Source organism: Pygocentrus nattereri, chromosome 27 (assembly GCF_015220715.1).
Source record: "Pygocentrus nattereri isolate fPygNat1 chromosome 27, fPygNat1.pri, whole genome shotgun sequence".
In the NCBI taxonomy this organism is placed as follows: Eukaryota; Metazoa; Chordata; class Actinopteri; order Characiformes; family Serrasalmidae; genus Pygocentrus; species Pygocentrus nattereri.
Window position 1 is genome coordinate 3,543,817 of NC_051237.1, and position 25,221 is coordinate 3,569,037.

The window sequence follows — 25,221 nt, forward strand, 5'->3', positions numbered from 1 at the left end:
CTGTAAACTGTTAAATATTCTCTGTGTATTTGTCTGCTTGCGCATGGCCGTGGGCGCCTTCATGCCTCTTGGAGACCCAATCAGCCATAAAGCGGGTTAGCGCATGAAGCTTGAGTAGATCCTCTCCACCTCCATGCATCACTGCGTTGACATGGCTTTCTTTAGTGACCCTTTTCCTTTGTAACTTTGCATTAATAATGCAAGCTGCATTTATCAGCTCAGGCCTGCGGAGACGCTACTCTTTCTCTGGAAAAGCAGCCGTTCTCTGGCGCACATCGGAGGGGTCACATGGGAAATAAGGGAGTATGCTTACTGATGCTTACTAAATCAAAGGGAATGGCAAAGTGACATTGTAACACAGCCACCAGACTTACTTACTTCATGCTGTACTGTTGCTGCTGTATCAAAATCTCCCATCTGCAAAAGGGCAAAACATTAACAACTTAATCATTATCTAAAAGTTTGTTAATGACAGTTAATTATTGTATAATCGTTACAGAAATAAGTCCTACACTTTGTATTATTAACCATTTACTTAATGACATACAAATAAATTAGGCACTGTAAAGCACTCTAACTTTACAATGAGGGGCCAATTAAATATTATTAATGTTTAAAACAAGTATATATTTACCCATTAATAATAATGGACTATTCATTAAAGAAATCTATGCATTTAAAAGATAGTAAATACTTACTTAATCATTTAAAATAAGATGTAGACATTAACAAACTATTAGAAAATATTAACGATTATCAGAGCTTGTTATTAAAAAGTACTGTAGTGTAGGGGGTTCTCAGAAGAAACGTAGACAATTCAAGGCTATGGCCCATTCTCAACTTTACTTAAATTTCATCAGAAAAACAGCATACAATAAATGCATAATGCTGTGCTAGCTCTAGGCTCCTATTGTTAGCTAACTATGCTTCTACTATGAGCTGTCTAGGCTCTTTGAGGCTTGCTACAATAATATCCAACACTGGCTGTACTTAGCCCTGCCCTTCAGAATGAAAGTCTATATAACAGAAACAAGTACAACAAATACTAAAGAACAAAATTACAAAGTTAGTATGTAAACTTTTTTTACAACTTTTAAAACACAGGTGTGCTGCAATGCCACAGTCTTACAACTTTCCTTACATTTATGAAGTAAAAGAATAAGATGCAGAATGTAAATTTACCTGAAGTTACAAAACATCCCATTTGTACTTCAGTCAATACAGTCCATGCAAAACCAGCCTGATTTGAATTTAATGTTTTTGTGCCAACACATTTATGTACGTCCACTAATTCAGGCTACAGCAGATCAATCCTGCCTATTCATGTTGAAGTTACGAGAAGTGCTTTAGTGCGGACTGCTTATTGAATAAGGCACAATACAGGGCAGCCAATCAGGACAGAGGATATTTATAGATGACGTTGTAAAGGCACAACAACAAAAACAGCATGTTTAATGCCAAAGGATGAAGAGAGGTTGGAAAATGGATTATGACTGTTTTGGGTGTCTAAATGCACACAGATATTGTTAGTGGTGTAAGTTCATATGGTAAATCAACAAAATGTCAGTAATGTATAAACAGTTCATCTTCAAGATATTTACCTCACTGTATTCAGATGCTGCATTACGATTAGTTCACTGATGTTACTGAATTTAGAGTAAAGACTATTAGTCATCTACCAAGGACCACTCAAAATAGTATAAACAAAGTTAGATTGATTACTATACTGAAAAACACATCCCCCTTTTTAGAACACTAAAGCACTCTCAAACTAATCCTGCTCCATACCCCTTGCTAACCCACACTTTCTCATCCCTTCCATTCAGCAGAGTGGTAGAGGGGGCTTTAGGTCTAGAGATGATGTTGCCCACCGCACAGCACAGAAAAATGCAGAAAATATCCCAGTGGAAGTAGAGATATGACTCATTCCAGAGCCAGGGTCTCTAGTGAATAAACAGGGGGAGAAGCAGAGGGTCATTTAGTTGTGCATAGGTGGAGAAAACTGAGGTTCCTATGAGGAGTTAGAGACAAACTGTAGAGTGCCAGTGTCCCCTCCTGTATGCCACTGGGATGTATTAGGGACCATCTGACCATGCACAACAAAGACAGTTAACACAGTTAACACAGGCTGCTAACTTTATCATAGGTCAAGTCCCTCAACAGCCAAATGTCACACTGTAAGCCAAATGCCACTCGGCACAAAGAAAAAGCGAAAAGATTCTCCTGAGGCTTCCCCTTCTGAAGTTGAAAGAGCTACAATAGTGAACATTTTGAGATAAAGTCTTTTTTTTTACTGAGGGCCACATGTGTTAAGCCTTTCGCTGAAGGTTGTCAGATTCAAACAAGACTTATTCTGATTTACAAAGCATTCAAGTTATGAATACAAACCTAAACTCAGTTTATGTGCCATGTACATTAAATCCTCAGAATATGTTTTTTCTTCCGCATACATATGCATCTAAGAGAGGATCATGCAAAACATCAGTGTAGATATAAGTGCGAATGATTACACATTCGGTTTGATTTACACATCTGGGAATGACTAGCAACTGCAGGTTTTGCATGAAATTTTACTGCTTTATTTACTGCAAAAAACAGTATCTTGGCAAATGATATTATAATGAGACAAGACATCCATCCATCCATTTTCTAAGCTGCTTCTCTGTCAGGGTCGCGGGGGGGTGCTGGAGCCTATCCCAGCAGTCTTCAGGCGAAAGGCAGGATACACCCTGGACAGGTCGCCAGTCCATCGCAGGGCAGACAGACAGACACAGACAGTCACTCACACACTCACACCCAGGGGCAATGTAGCATGCCCAATTGGCCTGACTGCATGTCTTTGGACTGTGGGAGGAAACCGGAGAACCCAGAGGAAACCCACGCAGACACGGGGAGAACATGCAAACTCCACACAGAGAGGACCCCGGTCACCCGGCCGGGGAATCGAACCCAGGCCCTCCTTGCTATGAGGCAACAGCGCTACACACCACGTCACCATGCCGACCTGAGAGAAGACAATCTAATAATAAGCTTACAACAGCCTCAAAATTAGAAATATAGATATATTAGCTAGATTTAGTGAAATTTCACCTACCAAGATACCATTGTACAAGTCTTCAGAGAATATTCCCTAATGGCAGTGCTGGAGTGGGTACTTGGAATAATCTACAACATCCTCTCCTAAAACAGTTTGCTGATTGGAGCTAGTGAGTTGACGTTCACAGATTGAATAAAACATTACCCTGTTCACATTTGGCGTGGTGGCATGAATCGAGTGCTGATTGACAGAACATGTAATGCATTTTGTATTGTTTACCACTGTAGCAATTTACATTCATTAATCATACACTGTCCAAAAGTATGTGGATGCCTGACCATCACACCCATAAGAGCTTTTCCATTCCAAAACCATAGGCATTTGAATGGAGTTGGTCTATAGCCAAAACAGCTATAATATCCTCCACTCTTCCGGGAAGGCTTTCCACAACATTTTACACTGTGTGTGGGAATGTGTGTCCAGAGTATTTGTGAGGTCATGCACTGATGTTGGAGGAGAAGGCCTGGGTCACGATCAATGTTCCAGTTCATCCCAGAGGTGTTCTGAGGTTGAGGTTAGGGCTTTATGGAGGTCACTAGAGTTCCTTCACACTAAATTCGTCAAACCACGTCTTTATAAATCTTGCTTGCACAGAGGGACAGTGTTGCTGGTATGGGAAAAGGCCTTCCTCAAACCATTGCCCCAAAGTTAGAAACTTATAATTGTAATATAGAATTATAAATATATTTGTATGCAGTAGTGTTAACATTACCCTTCACTGGAGGTAAGAGGTCAAACCCAAACCCTGAAAAATAGCTCCAGATTATTATCCCTCCTCCACCAAACTTTATTGTTGTCACTGTACATTTCAGTAGGTAATGTTCTCCTGGCATCCGCCCACCAAACCAGGATTTTGTCCATCAGACTGCCAGACAGTAAAGTGTGATTATCACTCAAGAGAACACATTTCCACTGCTCCAGAGTCCAGTGGCAGTGCTTTACAATGTTTCAGCCAACACTTGACATAGCAATCTTAGGCTTATTTGCAGCTGCTCGGCCATGGAAACTCATTTCATGAAGCTCCCAATGCACAGTTCTTGTGTTGATGTTGCTCCTAGAGGCGGTTTGTAACACTGTAGTGAGTGATGGGTGAGTTTTATGCACCGTAAGCTTCAGCACTCACTGGACCTGCTCTGTGCACCACGTTTAAAGCCACTGAGCTCTATAGTACAACCATTTCTATTGTCAGTGTTTGTCTATAGAGATTGCATGGCTATGTGTTTGATTTCCTACACCTGTTAGCAATGGGTGTGGTTGAAACACCTGAGCTCAATAAACAGAAGTGTCGTCCACATACTTTGGGCCACATGGTGTAGGAAGATGGACAGTAGCAGCAAAAAGCAACAAAAAGACTGTGGCATCGAGAAGGCTGGAAAGAAAAGCGCTCAAGAACAGACAGGAACTGTTAGTTAGCAACCTTTAGCTTGTAGCGTATTTTAATAGTTATGATTTTGATTTATTACTGGCTGGCCAGCAAATAAAAATGTTGGGTAGTAGCAATTGCCCAATTCCCAGCTGCCTTTTCTCCTTTCATCTTTTTTTCCACCCATGTATAGTAGAGAGAGCAAGTCTCATTCTGCCCCTGACTGATGGATAATTGTTATATTAACCAGGGCTAACATCCTGTTCACCTATCTTAATCAGTGATCATGCATTCTAGTGTGTATTTCAAGGTTAGCTTGTATGTCTGAACCTCTTACACAGTAAAACACACAAAATGCATTATTCAAGTATGTGGGGTTAAAGCACAAACATGCTGCATAATTTAAGCACTTACTGCAAGCTTCGAAAGCCTGGACAACCAATGAGCTGGCACTTCCATGTGTCTCTTTACCTTGGTTTGGATTCTGCTCTTGCCAAGAGGCATCTTCCATCAAAGAGGAAATAGGCCTTTGCCTGCACCCCGTTTAGGCGGCATCATTATGCACACAGCCGGTGAATGAAGCATGATAAGAATATATTAATTCTATATCAACACAGAGTTAATCACATGCCTAGCATACTCTCCTCTCCAATGAGTGATGGTTTCCTGGCTTTGGTATACACCACTGCACTCCACTGTTCTCAGATGCAGGAGCTTTATGATGAAAGTCTATTATTAACATGCTTAAGTGTTTGCTACAATCACAATGTGAGGAAAGAGCCCAAAGCTTCATTGTGCAAACAACAAAAGAGAAACATGTTGTATTCCATCAAACAACTTAGATTACATTGTTAGCGTATAGTTTGAATAGGGTAATCAAAGAAATGATAGCAAACCTAACACATGCAAGACAGTTGTTTGTCTGTCAGAAGAAAAAAACATGCATTGATTGGGCTAATCTTATGAAGCCACTGGCATTGCATTGTGCCATGTTAGCTTTTTTGGAATATTTTCATCAAATAAATTCTAAAATTGCAGCAATATAGTCACAGCCTGGGATACTTCTTTAACTGAAATTTTATTGCACTGTTTTACAGTGGTGCTTGAAAGGTTTGTGAACCCTTTAGAATTTTCTGTTTCTGCATAAATTTGACCATTAGCTTTTCACACAAGTGAAATAATAGTAGTTAAAGAGAACCTAATAGCAGATAAAGAGAACTAAATTACACAAAAGAGAAAATATTAGACTTGGCCACTTATTTATTGAGGAAAATGATCCAATATTACATATATGTGAGTGGCAAAAGTATGTGTATAACCCTTTGCTTTCAGTATCTGGTGTGACCCCCTTGTGCAGCAAGACCTGCAACTAAACATTTGTAGTGTTGGCTAGTCCTGCACATTACCTCAGTGGAATTTTAGCCCATTCCTCCATATAAAACAGCTTCAACTTTGCTATGTTGGTGGGTTTGCTCTCATGAACTGCTTGTGTCAGGTCCATCCACAACACTTATATAGGATTATGGTGAGGACTTTGACTTTTGGCCATTCCAAAACTTTATTACAGATTTTACTCTTCTTTAACTATTGTTTGGTAGAAAGACTTGGGTGCTTAGGGTCATTATCTTGCTGCATGATCCAGGTTCTTACGAGTTTTAGCTGACAGACTTTGTGGATATAATTCAGAGTTCATTTTTCCTTCAGTGATGGCATCCTGGCCCAGATGCAGCAAAACAAGCCCAAACCATGACACTACCACCACCGTGTTTCACTGATGGAATAAGGATTTTATGCTGGAAGGCAGTGTTTTCCTTTCTCCAAACATACCGCTTCTCATTTAAACCAAAAAGATCTAATTTGGTCTCATCTGTCCACAAAACATTTTTCTAGTAGCCTTCTGGCTTGTCCATGTGATCTTTAGCAAACTGCAGATGGGCAGCAATGTTCTTTTTCGACAGCAGCGGCTTTCTCCTTGCAAACCTGCCATGCCTGTCATTGTTGTTCAATCTTCTCCTGGTGGTAGACTCATGAACATTAACATTAGCCAGACAGGCTGTTAGGAAGGGTCTCCTTGGACAGTGTTCTCCCTCAGAAACCAGAGAATGAAGCGATAAACCAGCTCGGCAGATCCCACTAAGACCCAAGATAGAGCGCTCGGTGCAAATGGGGAACAAACACTCTCGTAGAGAGATGAGTGATTTTATTAATACATGTTAGTCACTGGGGAAGAGACAGGCCAAAGGAAAGTTAACCCTTTCACAGGTCTTTAGTTGTTTAGAAGCTACCCTGGGTTCCTTTGTGACCTGGTGCACCATTACACACCTTGCTCTTGGTGTGATCTTTGTTGGTCAACCACTTCTGGAGAGCGTAACAATGGTCTTGAATTTCTTCCATTTGTGCACAGTCTGTCTGACTGTGGATTTGTTGGAGGTCAATCTCTTTAGAGATGGTTTTCTAACCTTTTCCAGCCTGACGAGCATCAACAACTCAGAAATCTCCTTTGCTCATGCTGTGATACACTTCCACAAACATGGGTTGATAAATTTATGGAGAAATATAGAAAATTGTAAAAGATTCTAGAGGTCTAAAATATATTTAAAACAGAAATAAGAGGGAAATAATAAAAGATAAATGCATAAACGATTCTTTACATGGTAAATTAGTTCTTCTTTATGGTGGAAAACCAGTTGGCCAAGTTATTTACAGAATCTTGTCTTGACATCAAACACGATTCTGCTCTATTCTTTAAAGTCAATGAACAAAGGAGTTTATCATTAAAGGAAACTATTATTAAACATTCATTAACTATAATAATAATTTTTAAATGACAGTTTTCAACAATTAAGTCTAAACTATAATGCCCCTTCAAAGAGAACACACATACACCAAGAAAACAACGATAACAACTTACTTGAAACTTTCTATATAACACTGACATAACTATGCTACATAAACATGATATGGAAGATGTCATCTGTTGTCATGATTTGTCATGACAGATTTTGTTCTATAGTGTAATAATGTGATGTTACCGTTACTGATAATTGTCATGACAGATGCCATAGTGTTCACTGTATATATTGTTATTTTTCATCCATGCGATATTAAAGTGAAAAATGGGACGTGTGCTGTTGTTTTGGATGACCTATTTAGTTATCTACTTTGACAAGCTATTTATTTTGGTAACAGACTGCAGCGTCAATGGACTTGTATTCACTATAAGCCATGGAAAGGGCATCCGCTAAAAAAAGACTTCTTTCAGCTCAAGACGTATAGGTCCACTGCCCTACTGGGGTAAAATATATTACTCCTCATAAGTCTGTTTTTTAGGCAAAGAAAAATAATGCTAATAAACACCTCAGAGAGGCTGTGCATCTCTATTTGATGTTACACCACGTGCTGTACATGGAGCGCCGCAAGGCAAAAACAGCAGTGTGGAGCTATTGATTCCTCAAGTCTGATGTATTTTTAGAGATCAGAATAATACAGAAGGGGCACCTTGCCACAGCGCAGATGGATGGGGATGCCCTGCTGATGAAGGCTTATTTCTCATCATGACGACAGGGGCCGGTTTACAGCCTGGTGACCCTCGGCCAAAAGCACAAAGTGGGAACAGTTTAGCTGGTCAGTTTTTCTGTCAGGGGGTTATAGATTTCTTTCCTCCTTTCCGTCGCTTTAATGGAGGAGTCAGGATATATCTCTCTCCCCACAGAGGACAACTGTCATCTCTTTCTTTCTCTCCCCTCTTCTCTCTCTCTCTAACTCTCGTTCTCTTGCTCTCTCACTTTCTCCATGTCTCTTTGTCTCACACAGTTTATTTTTCTCTATCATTCTGTTTCTTTTTCTTTTCCTCTCACTTTTTTCTCTTATTTCTCTCTCTCTCTATCTTTATCTCTATCTCTTTTTTCTCTTTTCAATCACGATATATTTTATATTTCTCTCTCTCTCTCTCTCTCTCTCTCTCTCTCTCTCTCCCCATGTCTCTATTTGTCTTATAGTTTAACTCTCTCTCTCTCTCATTATTTCCGTTTCTCTCTTTTCTTCTGTCTTTTCTTTCTCTGTCTGTTTTGCACTCTTTGTCTCTTTTTCTTCTTATCTTTCTCTCAATCTCTTCTTTCTCAGCCTCTTTCTTTTTCTCTCTCTCTCTTTCTCTCTCCTTCTCCATGTCTCTTTTTGTCTTCAGTTTTTTTCTCCCCATCTGTCTCTCTCAATTTTTTTGTTTCTTTCTCACTCTGTTTTATTTGCTCTCTCTCTCTCTCTCTCTCTCTCTCTCTCTCTCTCTCTCTCTCTCTCTCTCTCTCTCTCTCACTATAACACCTAGATAGCACCTAGTCTTTCCAATTGGCAGCTTCAGATCAATCAAGCTGCCCCTGCAGTCAGGTGTGCACACACACACAAGCATACATGCCCACATAGAGTGCATCTCAAAGGAAAAGTCATTTCCCACATGAACTGTGTTTGTAATGGACTGTGTTGTGGATGGTGCTGTTTGATGTAGACTGGCTTGTATTATTTCTCAGAAAGCCTCCTGCTGGTTTTGTCCTTTAGCCCCTCATAGGCTCCACATTCTGACCAGTCATCAGCCCATCCACCCCTGACCACACGCCTCTTGGCCCATTGCCTCCTAGGCACACGTAATGACTTCGCCTGAAGTCACGACTCGGAGGAATTAATTAACCAGCGGCCTCCCCCGGTCCTCTTCCTCTACATGGCCCATGGACACAACCACATCATCATAGTGCAGGAGTGCTATTATTGATTGTGTTTTGAGCTATCCTCCCACCAGCGATAGCAGCCTCCACTGATAAATATCAGACCCCCCACCACCAGCCTCTGATGGATATCCACCATACCCTCAGACTCTGAGAAGAAGGGGGCCTTAAATGCTGTTTTTCCTCTCTCTTCATGTACTTTTTTACTCTAACTTCCTCCTACTGCATCTATGCCTGAGACCTAAGGCTATTTTAAAGCATAGTGAGGAATTGAGGGGAACTTGGCCCCAGCTTTGTTGAAAGTGATCAAACACTCATAGGTTTTCAAAAGCATATGCTACTGCATCGCTGTTTTCAGTATTATAAATCCAGCTTTGTTGATGTGTAAATAGTTAGTACATTAAAATGAAGCTATAAAAAACACAAATAATGATGCCCAGAATAAGGTAACTCCATAATTATCCCCATGAATTCAGATCAGTTCATTTTTTGGACGTTTTTTCATCATTCATTTCATTTCATTTCATTTTTCATTTCACTATGAACGTCTTTGAAATAATATACATTTACATTATCCTGTGCTGATTTTTCTGCTTCTACTAAATCAGAGACCACCCTTCATTTATTTAACCCCTTAACAAGCCATGGGCTCTCTGGTGGATCCAAAGTTTTATTACACACTTCTATAACCTAAAATTAGGGTTCATTTTCAGTCAATCTTGACAGTAAATACAATCCTTTTCAGGGGATATTCCTGCAGAGATTATAAACAATAATCCGCTTACAAAGGGAAAGGAATTTATAAACTGTTAGAAATAGATGTGGAAAAAATGAGACTGCTATGAACCATGCAAGTCCTGGTAGACCACCAAAACTGTCCCCATTAGAAAAGCACTTAAAGCTTTCTTCTTTGAGAGAGAGGAGAAAATCAAGCTCCACTCTTGCTTTAAATCTGACCATGAAGTTGAGTATTATTTACAAGGTTTATTAATGATTTAAATACCTGTAGAGCATCTATAGGGGACCATCCAAATAAAGTGTGACCAAATATTTTTACTGTTATTTAGTACAAAACAAAACGTGTGATTGTGCCCCACTCGTCCTACACATTCAAGCATGCATAGCCACTTCTTTGGTCATATGCAGAAGGTACTTGTGCATCCATGCTGTACTGCTTATCACAGCTTAACCAATGATTCACAAAGCAAAACTGGCCCAGTAACGATGGTTAAAAATCATCCCCAACACTAATCTCTGCCTGCAGCCTCTCATGAAGCTGTCTGAACTGTCATACATCCTGAAAGCCTCGTTTGTGCACTACTTCTTTTCTGTCTTTTTCTTTCTCTTTTTCAGATTTCAGGATTTTTTTCTTTCTCTGCTATGAGAGTAAGTTGCTGGATTGTCAAATCCTGTCATCCACACTTGAAGAGTTGGAGAGAGGCGAGGTGAGCTGCTCTTGTTGTCAGTTTCGCTGCAATTCTCAGTTTTAGTATGGCTAACCAAGCACAAAGCTAGGTTTCAAACTAAGAAGAGAAACAGAAAATATTATCATGTCTCCATTAAGCACAGAGGGGAATAAAAAGTGGGCAGAAGGAAGCGAAGGGAGAGGTTGACATCCTTGGAAATGGTGACAGGTGATAATGTGGAGGGTGGTGGGCCCCTCAGAGATGGCAGCATGGTGCCCCCAGGCCCGATGCCGTTAGCTGGCGTTAATGAGAAATGACAGACGGATCACACACCTTCATTTCCCTCCAGCCCCCACTCCCCACAGCTCAACACCAGCTATGCCCTCCCCATATGCTGCTCTCCAATCCTCTGAGCATGCCTACACTCATTCACATTCTACTACACACCTTCTCTAGTCCATTTTCACTACTGCAGGATTTAAAGAGGAACAGCTATGACACTTTTCATTGCGTCTTCATTGAAAGAGTCAAACCAAGTAAGCAAGAATCCTTAATATAATAACTATCCTGGAAGCTATTAGGAGGCAATGGTCTAAAAAATCATATTCTAGTATTTTTCAACCTAAAATCTGCCACACAGTTGATCACTATTGACAATAATTACAGTGATAAAAGAACAGAAAACTCAAAGCACATTATAGAAGCCAATATGATGTTGCATTCTGTCCATTTAAAAGCTACACTATGTAAGTTTAGTTGATTTGGACTTTTTGGACTTTGGCGAAAATGTGTATGTGCAGAAGAACACTTGGCAATATCGGATGTGCTTTGGACCATCCTTGTGGATGGATCTGATGATTGCGAGCATGTTAAAATGAGTATGCAAAGAGAATTCAAAGAGGAGTCAAAACATGGTGAAGAATGTGTCTTCCAAGGCACAATTCTCTGCTATTTTAATCAAATCTTCATCATATAATCTTGATTTTGCATTTGAGACCTAGACATCGAGTCAGACCTTACTTTTGAGCCTGTGCATATGATGTATTAAAAAAAAAAAACTCCCTCGAAATCCAACCTGACACCTCTTACTTTTAAATTATTATGTCGGGATTTACACCATGTGTCAGGATCCAGTCCTTGCAGGTCAACACACTGCGATTTCAGCACACTGCCTCATTAAACACACTTGACTTAGCTCATCAGCTAATTTGATGAGTTAGTTGAATAATCTCCACAGCACTTTGTCTGTTTTAGCATATTTTTCCTTCTGCCTCAGTATTTCTACTTTCGTTTTAACAAAAATATCTTTCAAGGTGCAACTTTAAACGGATTTAAATAAACACTTTTGCTTCACTAAACTGGAGTTAGGAGACTAACATTGCTAATAAACAATAGTCAGTCACCTAAATCTTCTCTGTAAATACATCCCCAAAACGTCTCACACCCAACTCTAACTGCATCGACAGCTTGAGTAAGGCCATGTAGACTTGATGATGTGGTTTATGACTTACTGTGAACTACAAACATGCACAAAACATCCCTATGTACCTAAATGCTAAGGGTGGATAAGCAGGCATATGGATGCTTGATTACGTGTGTGATTTTTGCTGTTTCTGTTTCTGAACATATCTTCAATTCATAACTCATAACTGACAATTGTTTATAAAAAGCATCAACAGAAATTACAACCATAATCTGTAGCATCCTTGTTCCTGCATGATGTGCGTGTATGTATGCGACAGGGAGCAGGAATTTGGCACAACACCTGCTGTTTAAAGTGGCTGCCCCCTGTGTTGAGCTACATTGTGATGTTTTGTTCATTTTTGTAACTCACATTAAGTCCACCTGTGTCATAAACCACATCAACAAGTCTGCATAACTTTATCGAAGAGCTGGGTGTGGAGGAGTGCTCAACTAAAGAAGCCAAATTTGACTTTTTGCCAAACTATTTTCTTAACACAATGTAACAGGGTCAGGAATTTTAGTAATAAACAAAACCAGGCTGTGTTTCTGGCCAGCATAATTATTTGGCCAGACATGACTAGGATATCCCGAGAGTGAAACAGTGTTATTGACTGGGCATTACCAATTGTATTGTATTATATAGCATAGTCAAGCAAGTTGCTTATTTTTACCTTTTGCTACCATTTGTTTTGAGGAGAATGAAATAGAGAACTAGAGAGAGCATGAGAGAGACATAGTGACTAGCTCAATAGCTTCTCTGACTAAACACAATGTTCTCTCACCAATAACAAACACATCACCCTATATTTAAGACCCGCCACTCTATGCTCATTATTTGTATTTCACAGTCATATTGATGCGGCATAAATGCTGAGACTTTATTTGAGCTGAAAGCAATAAAGCCCTATAACAACCTACAATCTTCTGGCCTAAAATCAGGTTTCTACTCAAACAGACTCCAATGAAAATGACAGAATATGTCACAGTTTATTCAACCCAAAAGAAGAAAAAAGCATTAAATTATTTATCCAGATATAATATCCTGTTGATGTCCAGTGGTCTAGGCACCTTTGAGCTTTGGTTGTTTGGTCGAGCTCTTATTCTAAATGGGATTTTGAAACTCATCTTAGTGTCATTTGTTGGAAGTCCCTGGTCAGCTATAAAACCCTGAAAAGACAATACATTTATATATTATGCTTTCTCCTGTAGTGGTCACTTAAAATCAGGCAGTGTCTGAAAGGGTTAACATTGTTGAAGATGGCTGTCACAGCATTCAGTAAAATTCCAATTAAATTACCATGAGCCCCCAGCCATTCAGTTCCAACATGAGAAGAGCTACACACTGAAGCAATAAAACATCTTCAAGGGCCCAATCCATCCCTAACCAATTACCTTACATCAATCACAGCTACAATAAAGAGCAAATAAATACAGTGAGAACCACATGTTGGTGTGGAGGTGGTTGGCGGCTTGGTGCTCGCTCCATAAATCCTGCCCCTCTAAATGAAACCATGGATGCTGGGCTTCACTTCATGAGGGGATTTTGGAGATAAAGCAGTAGTTAAACACAGGCTGATGGGTTTCCCTATGGAGAGTCTTGTAATGCTCTTTTAATGTAATGGCCACTTCATCATAACCAGTCCATGCTTTGGCTATTATCATTTCTGTCAACACTGTTTTTGTGTGCTGGACGTTTTTCTTTTTTATGCTTTGGCAAGTGCATCTATAAAACCAGGCAGTGGATCAAGCTGTCACCAGGCATGTTCACTGCAGCCCCGGTGGTTTGATATGCTATGTTACACATTAAAAGGTAAAGAAGAGCTAAAATATAAGAAAAGGAGCTATGATTGAAGAGTACAGACTAGGCACATAGCCACTGGCAGGTTGATCACAGGCCTATGTGTATTAACCTGCATTTTTTAAGATATTTCAATTTAATTTCTGTTGTGTGAGTGCTGTCATTTTATTTTGGCCAGACAGAATCAGGATGATCAATCACTGTATTTTGTCAGCCCTTCAATCACTGCCTTGCAACTACTGCCATCAAGCTTTCAGTTCTTCAGAAGCACACCAGTGCGTCATGCATTTGGTATTGTCAAAAAATGAGCTGGGAAGACAGTGACAAAGTACAATTTGTCATTTTCTACCCCTTTCTAAAGCCAATAAATAAATAAAATCTTGAGCTTGTGCTGAAAACAGTTACTGTGTCTTTGGTCTGCAAATGTAATACTTACAATTCTCTTTTATGACAAAAGCTAAAAGAGGCTATGTTGGAATATCAACCCTCAATCCAAAAAAGCCCAGACACAAAGTCATCAAAATTTAAACATACATGATCCATAAGCATTTCTTCAGCCCCCTGTGGCAGTATGCTTTAGCCTAAGATGCTTGATAGTTTAGATTTTTAGCTTTCTGTGTTGTTTTTCTGTGTTGTGTTGTTAGAATAAGTAGACTGATGATGTCAGACATAGGCTATAGCATAAAATAAGAACACTGCAGTGTGTTTGGAAAATGTACGTTTCTAGGTGTCACGGATGCCTATGGCTCAGACGTTTCCCTGGACTCCATCTCCCAGAATCCTCTATCACAGATCTCTCTCTCCTGAGTATTGATTGGTTACACCTGCTGACCTCTCATTAGCTTTAGTATAAAGCCCAGGCTTTTAGAACAGTTCAGTGCAAGGTATTGCTTCTTTCTTGATCTACTGAGCATTTATTTCCTGTGTTGTGTTTTCTGGTTTTGACTTATCTTCTGTATTTTGCCTCTTCCATTTTTTCCTGACCCCTTTTAAAATGTTTTGTCTGTTATGTTTGTATGTCTTCACTTGCTACCCTTTCTGGATCTGACCTGTGCCCATTTCCTGACAATGATTTTGATTGATTATTCAAACAATAAAGCCTTTTATGTTCCTTTTATCCACAAATGTCTGAATGGTTCTGTCACATTACACTAGGCGGCCCATCCACTTTTTCACAGGCCTACCCGAAAATGATTTGTGCTTACATCACTTGTACAGGCCTAGTGCAGCTAAAATGGAAGAAATATGAAGTGATGACCTCAAGAAAGAGGCAAATCTATTTTGGAAAATGTGCAAGACTTTTTATTAGTACTGGCTTTGACACATGGCAGTCAGAGATCTGACTCCTCAAAGTTATACAATGCGGGCTCATTTATATTTCACATATACGGAAATGGAACTGGCGACCTGTCCAGGGTGTATCCTGCCGTCTGCCCGATGACCGCTAGGATGGGTTCCAGCACCCCCTATGACCCTGAGGGAGAAGTGGCTTAGAAAATGGATGGATGGATGGATGAAAATGTAAACACTTTCCACAAAACCCAATGGCTAATTCCAATATGACAACTTTAGTGTAAGTGCTAAATACAGCCAGTGTAACGGTGTCACAGAATTCAGACGTTCGCAGACACTGAAAGATAAACCAGCTTTAATGTAGAAATCCAGATCAGAAATTGTAGTCCAGAGACAAGCAAGCAAGTCAATATATAGAGAGCGAATATCCGAGGCAAACAAACCAATGGGGCAGTCCAATATCGTTGTCGATAAACAAGCAAGAAGGTCAGAACACAAAAGCAGAATATCCAGAGCAGTCAAGTCAAAAGGGGAAATCCAAAACCAGAGTCGAAATGAACCAAAGCACTGATCACACACAGAAAGACAGTCAGAATAACCCTCAGCAGTTGCCATTCAAAACAATACCTCACAATGACTAACTCTGAATCCCAGGCTTATATACTAACTAGAACATCACATGATCACAACAAACAGGTGAAACATATCAGAAGGCTGGTGACTGTGAACGCTGATAGGAGCGTGTGTGAGAATCCAGAGTCAGCTGATTCCCCATTGGATTCTGGGAGATGGAGTCCGTGTGCATGTTTTGGGAGGAAGTAGGAAATGTAGTAGTCATGTGATCTCCCAAGTGATTCTGGGAGATTGAGTTCCTTTCCTCAGCAGGCGTGACAGCCAGTTCCTGATAGCTTTACAGCACAGTAGCTCCTCCTGTGAAAGCAAGTGAAACAAATGAACTAGAAAATCACTACAATAAAAATGAATGCTAATTAAAAAATCATGTTGTGGGAAGGCTCTGAGCACATGAGACCAAAAACAAAGATGTTTTCTTGCCAGGGTAACAGGATGATGTGAACAAATCTGTGTATGGTGAGCAGAGAATACCAAAAAGCACCCAAAAAGCCAAGGTGGAATGAATAAAGTCTCAGCAATCCAGTTTTCCATTGATATTCAGAAGCACTTGCCATATTGTCTCCAGAAGCAAGACGTGTTGAGTATAGCTGTGTGTGTACATATGTGCATAAGTGTGTGTGGAGGCAGGCCGATAACGAGGCACTGGTCGAGTAGTCTCGCCTGCACAGATACCATAGCGGCTCTATCTTTAATGGATTTTTCCTCACCTCCTATCACCACAAATGTTCAGAATGTAGTCTGAAGCAGACAGGAGACTGAGGCCGTAGCTGCTGTCTCCAGCAAATTTCTAATGGCTGTATTCTACCCTGTGCTTATTTGTGAGCTTGTGTTAACTTAAACGGGTCGGCCTTCTGACAAGATATTTCTCCCTGTTCAACCCCTGACTCAGCTCCTGTAAGTAGTTCCCTGCAGACTTAAGCCCACTTCCTTTTCTCACCGCACCCACACTGATCTTTATTCTTTTCTTTCCACTCAAGGATGCTTTCACAGTGCAAACTCCAACACCTATTACGCCATCCTCCTCCTGTTAGTGGAGCATTTTGTTTTTATACATCGATCTGTATCACCGTCCCCTCAGTCAGAAACACAGGAGGTGAGTAGTAGCATAAGCACATCACTCAAAAACAAACAGTGCTGTCGTCAGTATCGCACCGCTATCGGCTCCGTCTCCAATCTCTCAATAACTCAACCGCCTATCTCCCTTCACTGCATCTCTCTGTATCTCGACTGCACTTTAATAACAACATCTCAGCCTCATTCCAAAAGAGGTTTGTTTTCCCTGCAAGAGCAAATATTGTTTTATTATGCTGCTAGCCACAGCCTTTTTGTCCCAGTTTAAACAAAAAGCAAACTCTACATCTCTTAAGAACTTCAGTTTAAGATTTAAAGTGTTCGTAGAACAAAACCATAACAATCAAGCATGTGCACAGTTAGCTCCTGCTCTTTTACCTTCACGCTGTACAGATGCCCTGTTGGTTGGCATGTACAATGTGTTTAACATGGCTATTCCACATATCCTACCCCAGGAATAGAGTTTGTGCATTGGCTCAAGTTTTCCACAAGCTTCATAATTCTCAAGTGCCCCCCCTCTGGCACAGTACTGGCTGCCTGTGGAAAGTTTACCCTAGTAATTCAGAACTGTTACATATGAATGCATCACTGAAATCACAACAATACAACAAAGAAAACTTCAGTGTCATTTTGAACAATGATCATTAATAACTTAATACTACTACTACCACTACTACTAATAATAATAACAATAATTATAATAACTTCCATCCATCCATCCATTTTCTAAGCCGCTTCTCCGTCAGGGTCGCGGGGGGGTGCTGGAGCCTATCCCAGCAGTCTTCGGGCGGAAGGCAGGATACACCCTGGACAGGTTGCCAGTCCATCGCAGGGCAGAAAGACACAGACAGTCACTCACACACTCACACCTAGGGGTAATTTAGCATGTCCAGTTGACCTGACTGCATGTCTTTGGACTGTGGGAGGAAACCGGAGAACCCGGAGGAAACCCACGCAGACACGGGGAGAACATGCAAACTCCACACACAGAGGACCCTGGTCACCCGGCGACAGCGCTACCCACCACACCACCGTGCCGCCCATTACACTAACTTGACCAATTTTATTTACTGTGAAAAAAAACAGCAGGTATTTTTGCCATGCTTGGTTGACCTCTTAAATACAGTTATACCTCACAAACTCATAGCAATTCATGGGAAATGCAGCTTTTTATATTGGAAGTCAGGGTTTAAATCCCCATTTGGGCCATCATAGTAGCATTTTTGGCTGCAGGCAGACTGAATCTTCTGAATTCTCTGTTGATAAGGCAAGACAAGACAAGACAGACAAGCTTTCTAACCTAAATGCACAAAAATATGTGGACCAAAATAAATATGATTAGTGAATAAACTGTCAACTTCACCAAGTACAATGGCTAATAAACCGCCTGATAAACTTTAAAATATATCCATAGGTTTTTTAAACTTTTGAATTTACATATGGGGGAATGTGGGCTTCTTTCATTGTCTACTTGTTGTAACACAATATTAAAACTCTAAGCCTAAGTCCACTGCCTGGGGGCTGTACTTCAGCTTGGCTAGCTCTCATTCTGAGTGCTGTAGGTGTGAGTTCTGTGACTTCTACACACAGTAACCAAAAAACAGATCAGATGAACACAGTTAAGTTCATCAGAGGAAACAAATCTGCAGTGTGAATCCCGAGAAATATCTGTCCAGTCACTTCAGAAATTTGTAGTTGGCAATGGTATGGCAATATGAAAAGATGACCAGTAGTCTGTTCTACTTTACTGTTACTGTAACAAAATAAAAAGTCCATGTTACATTTGACCTCTTATTAGAATGCACCCTATAGTTCTAGGGGAAGAATATAGTTGTGTAGAACCTTTTCATTATGTGGAGGCTCGTTAAACTTCAAAAAAGGTCTTGATGCTTACACATCTCATTTACAAATATATTTCTTTGAAGAACCGTCCATTGAAAAGTTCCCTGGGAAATCAAAAGTGCTTCGGTGGCACTGTTCCAAAGAACACTTTTTGCCACCTTTGAAAGTGTGAGGAAATGATCTGGTGTTGGAGCACTTCACATAGACATCACAAAAATACATTTTATACATTACTGTGCAACATCTGTGCTTCTTACAGGCATCAGCATTATAATGGAATGTATAGGTCTTTGGTACAAGAAAAAAAGAAGAAAAATGAGAAAAGGTCCACTTGACTAATTTGGTTCAGATTTAATCATGGTATGGCACTGCTACATGTTTCATATTGCCTGGGTCTAGTGGTTCATGTACTTAAGTTGTCAAACCATTCATCAACAGCTTCATGAGAGCACACAGTCCACCTTGAAAGAAACTCAGCTGAAAGGGTCAGAGCTAAAGAAACTAAAGCAGTGGCTCTTTCACAGTCAGCTTGGCATTGAAGGAGTCGTATGCTGGAAAACTTGACCAAAATAAGTTTTCCTTGTCCTTTATACCCTGAAAGCCCAAGAAAATACTATTAAATGCACACTGCGTGCAATGTAACATTTCTTTGTAGTCAAGAGCTGGAGAAATGGCTCCACTTGCAACGTAAATACCGTCTATCAGTACAATAGATTAGTTATTTATATGCTGCTACTTACAAATCCCACAAAGACTGTTCCCATGAAAAGCATATTACATGCACTGTTACCAGCGATAAACTGTGACTATTAGTGCTAGGCCTTCAGTTCATCCATTCAGTGTCAAAAACAAACACTTTTATTAAAATACTAATTCCTGCTAGCACCCCTAAGGGATTTTCAGTAGTATGTTAGTGCTAAGTTAATGCTGGTGCACATTGACATTTTTTTGGCTGATCTAGATGAAACAAGGACAACTGAAACATGTAAAATACATACTATGCTTTTTTTGTAGCTTATAACAGACACTAATATAAATTTTAATATACAGCGAAGGTAAAGAGCCTTAGCAAAAACCTGCTGCTGTTTTCCATTTCTAACAGCTGCCTGTTCTGGCTAGATCTATGGCTCGTAATCACTGTCAGTGATGCATCTAGAGCTTGAAGCCTTAAATAATAGGAAACCTGTCTTGGCTGTATGTACCTAGATGCCACAGGTAACAAAAATTCTGATCTGACCATTTTTCATTCATTCACTAAATATTTAACACTTTTGTTGCTTAAAATAAAATATAGTGCTTGTAGAGTTTAACACAGGCATGATTATTCTATTAGATAAAAATGTGCCCAATAAAAATAAATCTAAAAGTTACAGATATGTTTCCAGAGGGTTCCCATCCCTCTTATTGGCTGTAAGTCTGCCATTGTGACTGATGACTGCTGCATTTGTTTAAGAACCAGCTGAAAGCTTCATCTTTGAATCTATGCACAGATATATATTACAGGGTTTGCTAGTAAAGTGCAGGTGAGAATTCACATCTCCCCTACGACTTGTAAATAAATAGCTTATTAGCAATATAAAACTTTTGGCTAGCAAATTAATAACCCGGTAATAGCAAGCAAGTAAAAGCTAGACTTTAGTGCCCGCAATATTGAATACAATTTTACAATCCCACAAGGCATGAGCAAATGTTAAAAATTATTTCTACGGTCCATCTGTAGTTTATATCCTTGAAAGTACAGAATGCAAAGGTACCATAAGGTAATGAGAGGAAGGTTTTTTTGACACAATCTATTAATTTTTCAGCACAACAAACCAATCCAACACTCAGAGACCTTGTAAGAAAAACATACAGCTGCAAATCAGTCTCATGCTTCTCTCAGCGCAGGCTCCGCCGAGGCCCTGCATATTCTGTTTAATCACCCCTGCCATCTAGCCACTATTACATATTCTCTTTGTGCATCTCAAGGCTTGCAGGACCTGATTGACAGGCTGGATGATAATGGATTTTACCCATGTCAATGTGCTTTGGGGGCTTATTATGGATCTAAAATTGATCAACGGCCTCCATGAAAGTTTGATTACCACTCGATGCTTTGCTTCGTTATATCACACTCGTGGAAAAGGAAGCGCGCAACCATGAACATATGGGCTTATCCAGTTTGCATAACCGAAGCAATTACAGAGATAACAAAGCTAATCAAGCACAGGCATTTCTATTTCACATGCACAGAAAATACACCTGCATCACCCATCGCGACTGCTGAAGAGAACAGGCCGAAACTACGTTTCAGAGAGGACCCTGTTTGCCTTTGATTTTATTGAACCGATAATCCATTGGAGGCAACCCCATATCTCTTCAAATGTTAATCAATGACATTAGCTACAGTAACCCCTGTGTTATGCATATGATTTATGTGTCATGGAAGTTATGATTCCTTTATTTATTCATCCTGTTTTTAATTCTTGTTTCCATTCTGCCCTGTACATAAGCATAAAAAATCTCATTTCCATTGCAAGCTGTGATGCCTGATGTCATGGATATTCACCAGTTCACTCCCTTCTGAATGATGGCTTTACTGTGACTATGTTATATCACTGTGTCTACAATGTGTGTCCTGAATTAATCCAGGCACTCTTTCTATTTAAATCTAGTGTTGCTTTAAGGTGCACCTATTGCTGACAAATGTCCTCAATTGTAAACACACAGCTTGTATAATCTCCATAGAAAAGCATTGCTAATAGAATGGAATGCTCTGGAACAGATGCACATAAGTCTGTAGTTACTATGCTCCATGCTAAGCATTGGTTAGAGGGGTATAAAGTCCCCAGTATTGGGCTGTGGAGCAGTGGATCTACATATTTGGAATGATGGAGCTCCATCTTGTACCTTTCGGATGAGCTGGAGTGGCTTTTGTGATCAAGAGATAATTGTATAACATCAGTACCTGACCTCACAAATGTGTTCGTGGCTGAATTCAATCAAATCCTCACAGCAATCCTCGGAGATCTAGTGTAAAGCCTTTTCAGAAGAGATGAGGCTGTTATGGAGGGAACAAACCACATTTAACCCAACTGATCTGGATCTGAAGAGTTTGGTTAGCTGGATGAGGAGGAGCAGATTAGGACTGTAACTGACTCTGTTGACCATTGCTTTAGCTATTGTCTCCTGTCCATCTACAGAGTTGCTGGCCAACTGGGAAGCCACTAGGTTTCATGGGAAATGGGATAACATATGCTTGTTCTACAACAGTTTAAAGAAAATATGTCATATGCAACAGTTTGAAAAGGTGCACTGATTGGCTGCATATGGAAGAAGTATATATTTATTCTTGGCATGTTGAAATTTCACCATGGTGAGGTATCAAATTAATTTGTAGAGAGGGAGAGTGTTTCTCTCTTGAAGCTAATCAAACTCTTCAACCATTACAGAATGTAGCATGAGGAAGTTCTGGGTCTTTCAGACTTATGTTTTTAACCTAGTTTTACATTGTTGATAGATTGAGTTTGCAGATTACATGTTGTGTGTGCTATAAATAAAGGGAAAACAGAAAGGGCCCTAAAACAGATCCTTGTGGGACACGAAATTTCACTCTTCTGTGTTGAGCAAACTCCTCAATTACACAAACAAATTGGTAGAGGTCTATCAAGTATGATATAAACCACCTGTGTTTTCAAGCCTGTCTATTGAAATATAGTGGTCAGTTGTTTTGAAAGTCGCAGTAGAGCTACTTTTCTGCAATTGGAGGTAACCAATAAATCATTGACCCCTTTAGTCAGACTGAAAAAAAATGATTGTCTTGCTTAGTTAGAAAAGGAACAGAGATGTTCCATTGTTTGCATATATACAAGGCATGACTAACACAGAGGAGGTCATCGGATAAAATCAAATAATGGTAAACCTGTTGATTGTTGCATGGAAGTAGTAAGAACATGTACCATGGAATGGTTCTCTTATGAATTCTTATATGGGAGGATAAAATAACACAAACGCAGGACAGATATGGTCTACATTCAGGTTTAAGTGACTTGACGTCTTCACACCTTGTATGATACTGTTGACCGTGTTTCAAAACCAAATACACAAAAAAGCAAGCAAGCAAATAATGAAAAAGGACCTCTTAAAAGGATTCTTGATATTTCAATAAGGGTGATATCTCTACTACTACACATCTCTAGCAGCCTCACACACATGCCTGCTCTTTACTTCTGTCTCTGTCTCTCCTGATTAGCAGCCTGTTGGCAAATCCTTTGCTGAATGTCCAGATGTTTATTGAACTCTGCACCCATTTTGGCTGTAGATGTGATTTTTTTGCACATAAAACAAACAAGCTAAGCAGTGGACATGTATAATAATTGTCTGTGTTTTTGTCCTCATCCCCAGATTCCCTAAATGAATGACATTCAGTATTATGGGGCCTTGGGGCAAAATGGGTCTACAGATGTTTGAGAACATTTCTGTTGCTCTTCTGCACAGAAGGCTGTACATATATTATAATGTCTGCATCTGGTGAGCATAGTACTTCTAAAACTCTGCCTGATGGAAAAAAAATTAAATATTATGCCCATAAAGGTGACAAAAGCAGTTCTTGCATAACAGAAAAAGCACTTCTGGATAACTAAAAAGCATGCAGTGGACGTTTGGAGAAACCTAGTTGTAAATGTATATGTGAGAGTAAAGGAGCTTTTTTAAAGTTTAAGGAAACTCCGCATAATGCAAAGGTTCTAGGAAGAACCCCTGGAGTAGTTATATCATGTTAAGGCACATCAAACCTTAAAAAGGGTAGCATCTCTTTTTTGAACATGGTTACTTAGGGATCTAAAAGTGGCTCTTTTTCCTTCAGCATCACTAAAAAAACCCCTTTGCGGCACCTTTCCGAATGCATTTTTATTCACTTGTGGTCCCTTATTCCCTATTTAACACATATTTTCTAAATGGAAGAAAAGAAATAAAAGCTTAAGTGATCAGTTTACGCACTCGGCAGCCCTCACAAACAGACAAGTGGGATTCAGAGGTATAATACAGTAGTATAAAGAAACATTTTACAAAAAAAAAAAAACCAAACACATTTGGTGGGGTAGTGAGAGAGAAAGACAGAGAGAGAGCAAGAGATGAATAGGCAAAGAGAGAGAGAGAGCGAGAGGTGCCATTCTATCCAAGAGCATATTTCTAAGCAATCGCGTGCTGTTTTTTGACTCATCACTGAGGGCTTGTATCTACTCCTGTAGCACTTAACTTTCAGTGCCATTGAGCACACTCAGACGCATCTGCTGTAGTGCACCGTCCACTCACTTTCTGCATTTGGAAACACGTCAATACAGGGGAGAGAACAGGCCTGGCATGAGACAAGGTCCATTTAAAGCATTTCCTGAGCCAAGTACACACACAAAAAATACTCCAAACAAACGAGGAGAAAGGCAGCAGGCTGTGCCATCTCCGTCAATCTGGCTGAAATGATATGGCTAAAAATACACCCTGAAATGACTGTGCGTCAGATATTTCCACTCAGCCTATTCTAGCAATTGAGGCTGGTGTACATGAAACTTGCATGACTGCAAGGACAGTCATTTATTCTGAACTGCAGTGTGGATTGTTAACCTTGTCACCATCTAGGAAAAAAAATGTAATGAATATATGGCAGATAAAGAAGTAACCTCTTTAAATTGCTGCTCAGCTCTCTCTCTCTCTCTCTCTCCCCTCTGTCTATATCGTTAACAATGTCTATAATACAGATGGATTTAACATTAGTAGTCCCCCCTTGGATGCACCTGGATGTGCTGTTCTAGAAAGCATTCTTTATGCTCACACATCTAATTTACAATAATGGCTCTTTAAGCCCCCTTTTATAAAACCCTAAGGTTTGTTATTCAGTAACTACATGGACTACAATTCACTGGCTGCATTATTTGTAAGTTACAGAAGTGCATAATAAAATTATGGACCTGCTGGTGGGTCCCGACCCAAATGTGGGTCCACTTATGGCATATCCCAAACTCTTTTTGGAACCTTTTTTTCGAAGACTCAGTAATACTAATACCCTTGATGTATCCCACTCATAGCTAAAGCATGTGGTTAGACAGAATGTGCTGATGAAAGAATACCTTAAAGTGGATTATCAGCTCCAGAGTTCCAGATCAATATCTTAGGAGAACGTGCAGCAGAATGCTTCTTCTTGATTTGGGAGAATTGGCCTGCCTCCAGTCAGCATCACTGGAGTAATTCAAAATCCTTTTCTACACTGAACACATCACACTTAAGCTCAGAGTGGGCAGTCTCTGCTTTTAAAAATGCCTGAATGTGCTCTCTAGTTTCTGCTTTTTTTTTCCTTTTTTGCTGGAGGTGGCTAATTTGTCGAGATGCTGAATGACTTAGAATAAAGCCTAGTAAGTGTAAAAAAGTAAGTACCACTTACTTTTCCATAGCCAATGCTGTATGCTCTACTATGCAGATCCTGCACATACTTATCACTGTTTTCAGAAGGAAACCATCTCCAAAATTAGAAATTTACAGGAGAAGGAAAAAACATACATTACTATTGATGC